The 8,716-nt window shown below is 35.0% G+C and overlaps 1 pseudogene across 1 annotated transcript; it reads right to left on the reverse strand.

Annotated features, from left to right (window-relative positions):
• Positions 1-419: 419 nt before the first annotated feature.
• On the reverse strand, positions 420-3,872 carry LOC143623194 (F-box/LRR-repeat protein 10-like; annotated as a pseudogene). Its single transcript, XR_013151848.1, has 4 exons — positions 3,642-3,872; positions 3,371-3,565; positions 2,335-2,445; positions 420-2,262 (listed from the first exon to the last, which is right to left on the reverse strand). The product of XR_013151848.1 is annotated as an F-box/LRR-repeat protein 10-like (transcript).
• Between the last annotated feature and the right edge of the window lie 4,844 nt (positions 3,873-8,716).

An 8,716-nucleotide genomic window follows, 5' to 3' on the forward strand; every position in this document is an offset into this window, starting at 1 on the left:
GACCAATTCTCTAAAACAAATTCACATCAACGGCCAAAAGCATCATATTGAAAATTCCCTGAATCCGAAGAAATCACTATTTAACCTAATGGGTCGCATCACTTTTGGAACTAGACAGTTATTCGTCTTTTGTTTAAAAAAATAAAAATAAATACAACAAATTAATAAGTTTCATCAACATTAATCACAAGATAAATAATATTAGTTTGGTTTTCTAATACTAGAAAAACATTTGACCCATAATCAAAATCCCGGGTTAACTATCAACAATAATAAAAAAAAATGTTCTTGTAACATAACAAGATATCGTTAAAACCTTAAACATCCAAACATTTTCGAGTTTCAACATGGTCTTTTAAAAGTTCCATATCTAAATCTACATCTACATAAATAAAATAAATCTACATCTACATAAATAAAATAACTTGCCTCACTTTTAGAGAGAGTAGGTGCTGCTTCTTTGATGGTGTGACCGCATTTGAGCTCCATGACAGATGACTTCATTCTCTTTCTGCAGCTGCAGATTTTTTTCTTAGTAATATTTTCAGTAAACGCTTTAGCAATGGAGCCAGTATAGCATCAGAGTTATACAACTATTCCGTTTCAATTTATTTTGCCTACTTATCAGTAATTAGTAATATCTTATATATTTCAGCCCCAACAACTTCAATCTCACCAGCAGACATTTTTCCCAGCCGACCACATCATCAACACCAACAATACGAGCTTTACTTGCCTTACCAATATCATTGCCATCATCTATAATTTCATCATCATCATCATCAGCAGCAGCATCATCATCAGCATCAGCATCAGCATCAGCATTATCAGCTTTATCATCATCATTATCAATTTTATCATCATCTTCATCATCACTATCATCATAGATCTTATCAGGGTCAAAAACACCATCATAATCAATCAAGAGAATATCATCAAAGTCAGCCCACCTATCCGTCTGGAAAAGTTCCCCACGAGTCATCAAGTTCAAAAACGGTCTATTTAATGCCAACAAGTCAACCAACTCAGGATTTTCGGAACCACTTAATCCCAGCCACCTCAATCCAGGAAAATAAGGTTTCTTCAACCACTGAAAGGCAAGTTTAGTAATCCCATCACAGTTGTACAAATCCAATGATCTTAAACTACTACCATGCCGCGTGTCACCATCCGCCATTGTCATTGACGCTAATACCATCACCGACATGTCACCGATAAGCGGACACCTTCTCATTCGAAGATCAACAAGCGGGATTCGATTCTTTGCAAGAAAAAGCACAGCGCCGTTTGTGAGATTATGCAGACCAGACAAATCCAATTCTTTTAACTCTCGGTTTGAACCGCCACCAAAAATAGAAGAAACACACTTGCTTGTTAACCCGTGACACCCACTAACGGATAACTTAACAAGACTGTTTTTTGCACCCTTTTGAAAATATGACAAACCCAAATCGGTTACACGAGTATAATCTAACAGCAAAGTCTTAAGTTTGTGAAGTTGGCTAATGACTTGAAGTGCTTCATCACCAATATTACTAAAATGTCTAAAATCAAGCACAATGAGATCCCTATTTAATGCTAATTGCAGGACAGCGGCGTTTGTAAGCAGCTTACATTTTCTTAAGCTTACAAAAGCCAGCCCAAGTGAAGTAGCATGCATGTCATGAAACACGAGGTCGGTCATGCGGGTCCCGTTAGTAACCTTAAACTCATGTAAGTTTGTGCAGGCATGAAGAAGAGTTTTGAAACCAGTATCTGTGACGTGACAGAATCCTGCAAGAGATATGCTTTCCATGATTGTACAGTTGGCAGCCAATGACAGAAAGCCCTCATCAGTAACATATCTGAAGAATGTTGGATTATACTCTTGGCTGCGAATAAGGGAAAGGTGTTTTAATCTTCCGTGTTTGTTTATTAACTGAAGACCTTCGTCTGTAAGGTCGTCACCACGATGACTTTCAAGAATGGGATGGTCTCGAAGGTCCAAATGGGTTAAACGAACGAGAGTGTTTGAGATTATGTTGAGCATGGCGTTGGAAATGCGGTCTACTGTAAGGCAGAGTTTGTGAATATTTGAAAATACAGGTGGAGGATATGATTGGGTGATTGATTTGGTGGCAAAGTTGGGCTAAGTAGATCTATGACCATGTGTTCGGGTATGTACCCGATTTGAAGACAAGTGAGTTTATCAGAAGCCAAACTCAACGCAGAAGTAAACTCGGTATCGGGAAATAATGTAGCATCAAACATTAAGACAAGTTCCTGAGGAACAAAATGGCTTTAAAAATCACAATAAATTAAATATAAGCATTCTCACAAGTAATAAAATCTTACTTCCAATTGAGTGCAGCCCTCAAGTAATTCCTCAAGGTCACAGCCATCATGTAACTCTAGGTCTCCGTTATCAGCTATAGAACTCACATACAGTGACCTGAAGAAATGTAACTAACTGTTATACTTAAAACGATTCATCATCACACATGATCAGAAACTGGAAGATCTAGCATATGGTATAAAATTAAAAGCTTGGAGACTAAAACCAAAGCATAAGAAACTCAGGAATTATGGCTGTCTTCCATGTGCACGAGTATACTCAATTATTTCATTAAAAGGTTCCACAATAAAGTCAAAACAAATTAGAGGTTCGAATTACTTTAAAATGGCCAATAAAATTAGCTTTCAAGTTCTGAATTGTTTTGGACTTTGTTACAAACTGTAATATTGAGAAAAACTCTACAAAGTTCATTTGTCAACAATTTATGTGACAATCAAAGTTTTTATCCCAATACTTAAAATGAAAACAAGTTTGTTGTCTGCTGATCCTCGAAAGTCAAAACTTTCTCTTTCAGCCATGAAATAAACTCTTTGTTTCAATTTATCCAGAAATAAATTAAAAGCTATAAGACTGTGGGGGGTGTTTGGCCTAGCTTTTATTTTCTAGCTTATGCTTATATTTAGCTTATAGCTTATTTTCTATTAAAGTGTTTGGATTAGCTTATATTCTACAAGTTGATTATACTTATACGTCTTAATAAATTGTTAAATCCACCATTCTTTGATTTGTTACCGTAATAAGTTGCTTCAGTATTATTAATCCACCATCGTTTGAGGGCAAATGAGTAACTTACACCCTTAAACAAATAAGCTTCTTCAAATTAGCTTATATAAGCTTATAAGCATAAGCTAAAAAAGCTAAACCAAACACCAAATTAAGCTTATTTTGTGAAAAAAAAAGCTAAAAAAGTTAGGCCAAACACCCCGTAGTGGTTTAACCATTTAACTAAAAATACTAAACACATAAATGGGGGCTCTGGCTCTCACTAACTTGTCACTCAAAAACGCGTGACACGGTGACGGTTTAACTGAAAACACAAAAACTATTTAATCTACTTTATATAAAATTTATAGACAACCTTAGGTTCCGGAGCGACAGCTGAGTCAATCCAGGCTGAATAATGTGATCAATCGCTTCTTCATCCAGCCTCCTGCAGTCTAGCTTTAAACTCCGAAGCGAAGAGTTCGGTAACAACACTCGTCGTAACGGATCAATCGGAGCACCAATATCCTGTAAAAACACATTAATTAAAATAGAAATGAAACTCCTGTAGCAGTTATTTTACAAATTAATATAAATTAATTACAATGAGGTTAAAATTAGGGATGAATTTAAAGATGTCTTGAGCGCAAAGGCGGAAGGTTGTGCAAGTTATGGTTACGGCGCAGATGGACGGAACGTCGAGTTTGGTGAGAATTGTGGTCAGGACTTCCGACGGAAGTCGACGGAGAGTCATATCTCCGGCGGTCGGAGATTGGTGGTTGAATTTGCGCCTCCGATTGGAGGATTCCGCCATTTTTAGGGTTTGGAATTGATTAACTGACTCTCAGAGAGAAAAATAGGGAACGAAGAAGTTTATATCTAAAACAGTTAAGTTTAGTTTTGTCTCTTAGGTTTTGTCAACTACCCAACTTTACTACATATTTTTTATTTTGTTGGAATGACTACTTCAGTTGCAAAAAACTTACATTTTTAGTACTTTTTTTCTAACCTCGTCTATTTTTTTCGTTAAGTCAAGAATAACTTGGTAAATTCGTTATTTTTATTGTTTTTTTCTTTTTTTTTTAAACGCTTATATCTTGTAAACCCTAAATCCCAAAATCAGAACATCAAAATCTAAATCCTAAATCCCCAAATATCATAAAAATTCAAATCCTGTGATGATATGGAGAAAGGGTTTGGGGATTTAGGATTTGGATTTTGATGTTATGATTTGGGGATTTAGGGTTTACAATTAGATATAAGTGTTTAAAAGAAAATAACGAAGTTACTAAATTGTCCCTGACTTAACGGAAAAAATAGACGGGGTTAGAAAAAAAGTATTAAAAATGCAAATTTTTTGAAACTAAGGTAGGCATTTGCACAAAATAAAGAATAGGTACTAAAGTTGCGTACTTGGCCAGACCACAGGTACTAAAATAGCACTTAACTCTAAAAACAAAAACTAATTTCTAAAATAGCCATATTATTATTCCGACGGAATATTTAGCTTCTCCTGACGCGCCGCGTAGCATGATTTTCCGTCAGAACCAACGTTTTAAGGTTTTGGCCGACTGATTAGCCAGACGAACCGTCGGAGGAAAAGACTTTGGATCTGACGGTTCAGTTCATATTTCTGCCGGATCCAACTGTTTGATTTGTCCGACGGGCCCTAGATTTTTCAATTCGAGGGGGGGTTGATTTTGAATTCTATAGCGATATTTAACACTATGGATGTGTTCTCCTCGAAAAACTAAGCGATTGCACTATTGAATTGCTTGATTTGTGAAGAAATAAGAAAGATGGAGATGGGGGTTGGTTATAGAGGTTTAGGGTTTGAGAGGTGGAAGATGAAGAATTCAATCGGGTTCACTATAATCCAGTCGGATCCAACGAAATTCCGTCGGAACCATTAAAACATTGACACGTGACGCGATTTTAAAGGATAAAAAATTCCATCGGGTGGCTTTAAATTCAGTCGGATCCGACGTAAATTGTTTTGGCTATTTTGGGGATTTTTTGTAAACCTAAGCTATTTTTGAAATAAATTATTCAAATATGAATATTTTGGAATAAATTGATTGGTCAAATATGGCTATTTTGGGAAATTTCCCCAAATAAAAGTTTACAGAATTGCCCCCATATAAACATGTCTTTGACAACATGTTTGGTCTCAAAGCGTCTTTCACGACATGTTTGACCTCAATGCGTCTTTCACGACTTGTTTGGCCACCAAACGCGCCTTTCACGACCTGTTAGAGCCTAAACATGTCCCGAAAGACGCGTTTGGTGGCCAAAAAGGTCGTGAAATACGCGCTGAGACCAGACATGTTGTCAAAGACGTGTTTATTGGGGACATTTATGGAAATTTTTAATTATGGTGACAAAAATGGAATATCTCTCCATTAATAATATAATAACGATACTCTCAATATATTAAATATATGTTGTTTAATATAACGATACTCTCGTTATTAACATGAAAATAAGCAGTACACGTACCGTAATACAAACTAAAATAAATAATGGAAAAATATAACAATTATGTTAAATGATTTCAGCCAAGCTCTTCAAATGATAAAGTCTTCAAATTATTCTTCAGCAACATCTTCTTGTAATCTTCTTGACAAGAACTTAATTTCAACTTTTACCACAACAAAGTCTTCTAGTAGTCTCTTGGCTGCAACAATGAATAAACTAAATTTGACGGATGACGCTGAGGCACATGTTTAACATGCTTCCTTTAAAATAGATTTCACTCCTCTACATAAGACAATGTGTCTGTCTCCCGGGGTGCAACAACCGAAGCAGTTGGTAATGCCAGAGATGTCCACAGCCCGAGGCTACGTCGGTTAAATTGTAGTGTTAGAACTTGTGGAAAAAATAGAATAAAAAGGTAGAGGAATCAAGTAGAGAAACTCATCTCTATATGTTCCCGACATATGAGTCTTCCAAGCGTTCTTCTTCACCAATAACTCTTCATGCATGCATGAAATTTTTTCTTGAATTTTCTAGCTTGTATATTTTCTAACTCCTTTCAAATGGGGCACATAGCCTATTATCTATACTAGAGTTATGAGTGAGTAAAGTCTCACTTAATTAAAAATTTAATAATCTATTAAAAATTAATCAGTTGTCATCAAAAGGCTCTACTCAATAGTTTCATGACCAAATGAAAAGTTAATATTAATTATTCTAATTAATCTCTATTCACCATATTCTAATTTTCCAGCAATCCCCCACATGAATGGAGATTTATCGTAACATACAAAATATCCAATATAACCTCGATAGTTGAGTATTGAAAGATAGGTAGGTGTTAGCTTTGATCCTTCCTTTGTGAAGCATACCTAGTCTCATAGCGTTTAGTAGACATGATGTCCTTGAACAAACCCCCATTTGTATAGACGACAATATACTTCACACAATACTCTCCCTATCCAGGCACATCCCCTCATTGTCGTGTCCATTATGGTCCTGGAACACTAGCCTGGTTCCGTGAAAGCTCTAGGAGTTGTGCGCCACACAATTTGATTTGAAGTGACCCCACTTCTCTTTCATGTAGGTGATTATCCATGAATCATTAAAAGCATCAAGGTAATAATAATTTACACAAATCATTTACCATATATTATGCTTAGCCTCACAACATGTCACTGTTGTTATAGGAATGGACTAAGAAGTAATTAGACTCCCTTTATAATTTAGGAGGATATATATATAAGCTTATGTGTCAACTTATACATAAGATACGCCCCCATAGTGACCACTCTTAGATATATAATTAGGTTGTGCTATTGAACTTAAATCTTGGGATCTCCAGTCAACTAAGTTAGGTTTCCTTCATATACCATTTTTCATGGGCTTTAGTCTCATTCCACAACTTGATCTCTACTAAACCCTCAGGTTGTTGGATCCATAACATTATCTTTGACTTTGTCAAGTGATGTATATAAAATTATACATCTTTTAAGCATCAAATAATCTCTAAAAACTGCAACTTCTATCAATTAATATAGCACAAATGGCTACTTATCTTAATAAAATGTAATTTCAGGTAAACCCAAGCCTCAAACGAAGAAACAAGCGAAAAGACGAAGAGAAACGGAAGAAAAACGAAAGAAAGCACAAGAAAAACAAGAAACACGCCCCCATGCCTCAAGAAAAACTCCCCCATGCTTCTGGGTACAAGAAAAGACAAAAAAAATAACTAGATTTTAAGCACATGTTAATAAAAGCATGGGGCCGTGGTCACCTTCAGATAAAGACAAAAGGAATTGAAGCACATGTCATTAAAAGCACGGGGGCGTGCCTCCATAAGCACACCCCCGTGGTGAGTCATCATGTACGATCTGACAACATGCAACTGGGACACGTAGACACGGGGCCGTGCTTTTTCCTCCAGACAGCCTATAAATAGTGGCTCTTGTGTCATTTGAGAGGTGTGCTTGAATAAGAATTCTAAACGATTTTCATTTATAAAACACTTACATTACACTCATATTGAAGATCTTGTGAGGAGTTTGAAGGCTTGGAGGTCATCATCATCATCCATCATCATCAACACCATCATTGAGAGAGGAGATTCATCCACATTTGGTTAGATTGTTCTAAGTTTAATTATGTGTTTGTTATCAGCATCTCTTATGTTCATAACAATGCTCATTATGAGCTAAAACTCCAATTACCATCTATAATCTATGAAGAAACTTTATTTTACTTGATGATTACATGAAACATGTGGTTTAGTGTGGTATAGTACATGGTTATTTTACAATTATCCATTGATGAAGAAATGTTTTATCACTTTAATCCAATACATCAAGGTTGATGATTTATAATCATTCATGGTAATACATGTTCTTGGAAACTAGAAATGGTAAAAAGAATACTTTGATACTTTACTCAAGATAAAACATGGATCCTTATGTTGTACTTAGAAATGATGAGATATAAGCTATGATCTATTTATCTAGTTTTGATCATTCTAAAATAACATTATTAACACGACTGCTTAGGTGTAACATTCGTTAATTTTCAAACCCAAAAACCTGACCCTTTTAAAATGTTCGATACCGGACATTCAGTTATTATTAAAAACGGTTAATTTGTTGAATATTTATGATCATTATGTTTCTTATGATTATCATAATGTTTTATTAATATTGTTATCTCAAGCATTAAATTTTAGTCAAGATCAATTTGGTTCATTTATGTTTTGATTACGTTTCATTTGTTATTCTTTCACTAAATATGATTAATTTCATATTTTTTTTGATGACATTCAATTATATTTATTTATTTTGACCAATTTCATTACTTTTCCCCATAAGTTTCACCTTTTGACTTGGTTTTGAAGATCATTAATTCACCTAGACTATATTCAAATGTATAGCATCTTTATCTTTCATTAATTATTGGTCAAACCATTTAATTTCATTATTAACTCTTGCTTAAGACTTGCCACTTGACTATCCATCAATTTAATTCATTTTAACCTTGTTTTTAACGATTCTTGGCCTATATATATGTTTTGGACAAAAATCGGGTAAGGATCAAGTATCCAAATCTGTTATGTGAGGTAAGGTGCTAGCTCGATAATGACAAGTGTATAAGCTTAATATTGGTGAACACAAAGATGTGATTACGAGGGAAAAATCCCTTAACCAATATAGTCTTACT

Source organism: Bidens hawaiensis, unplaced genomic scaffold, assembly GCF_021521415.1.
Source record: "Bidens hawaiensis isolate Kalapana, Puna unplaced genomic scaffold, B.hawaiensis_p1.1 tig00003356_1, whole genome shotgun sequence".
Classification (NCBI taxonomy): domain Eukaryota; kingdom Viridiplantae; phylum Streptophyta; class Magnoliopsida; order Asterales; family Asteraceae; genus Bidens; species Bidens hawaiensis.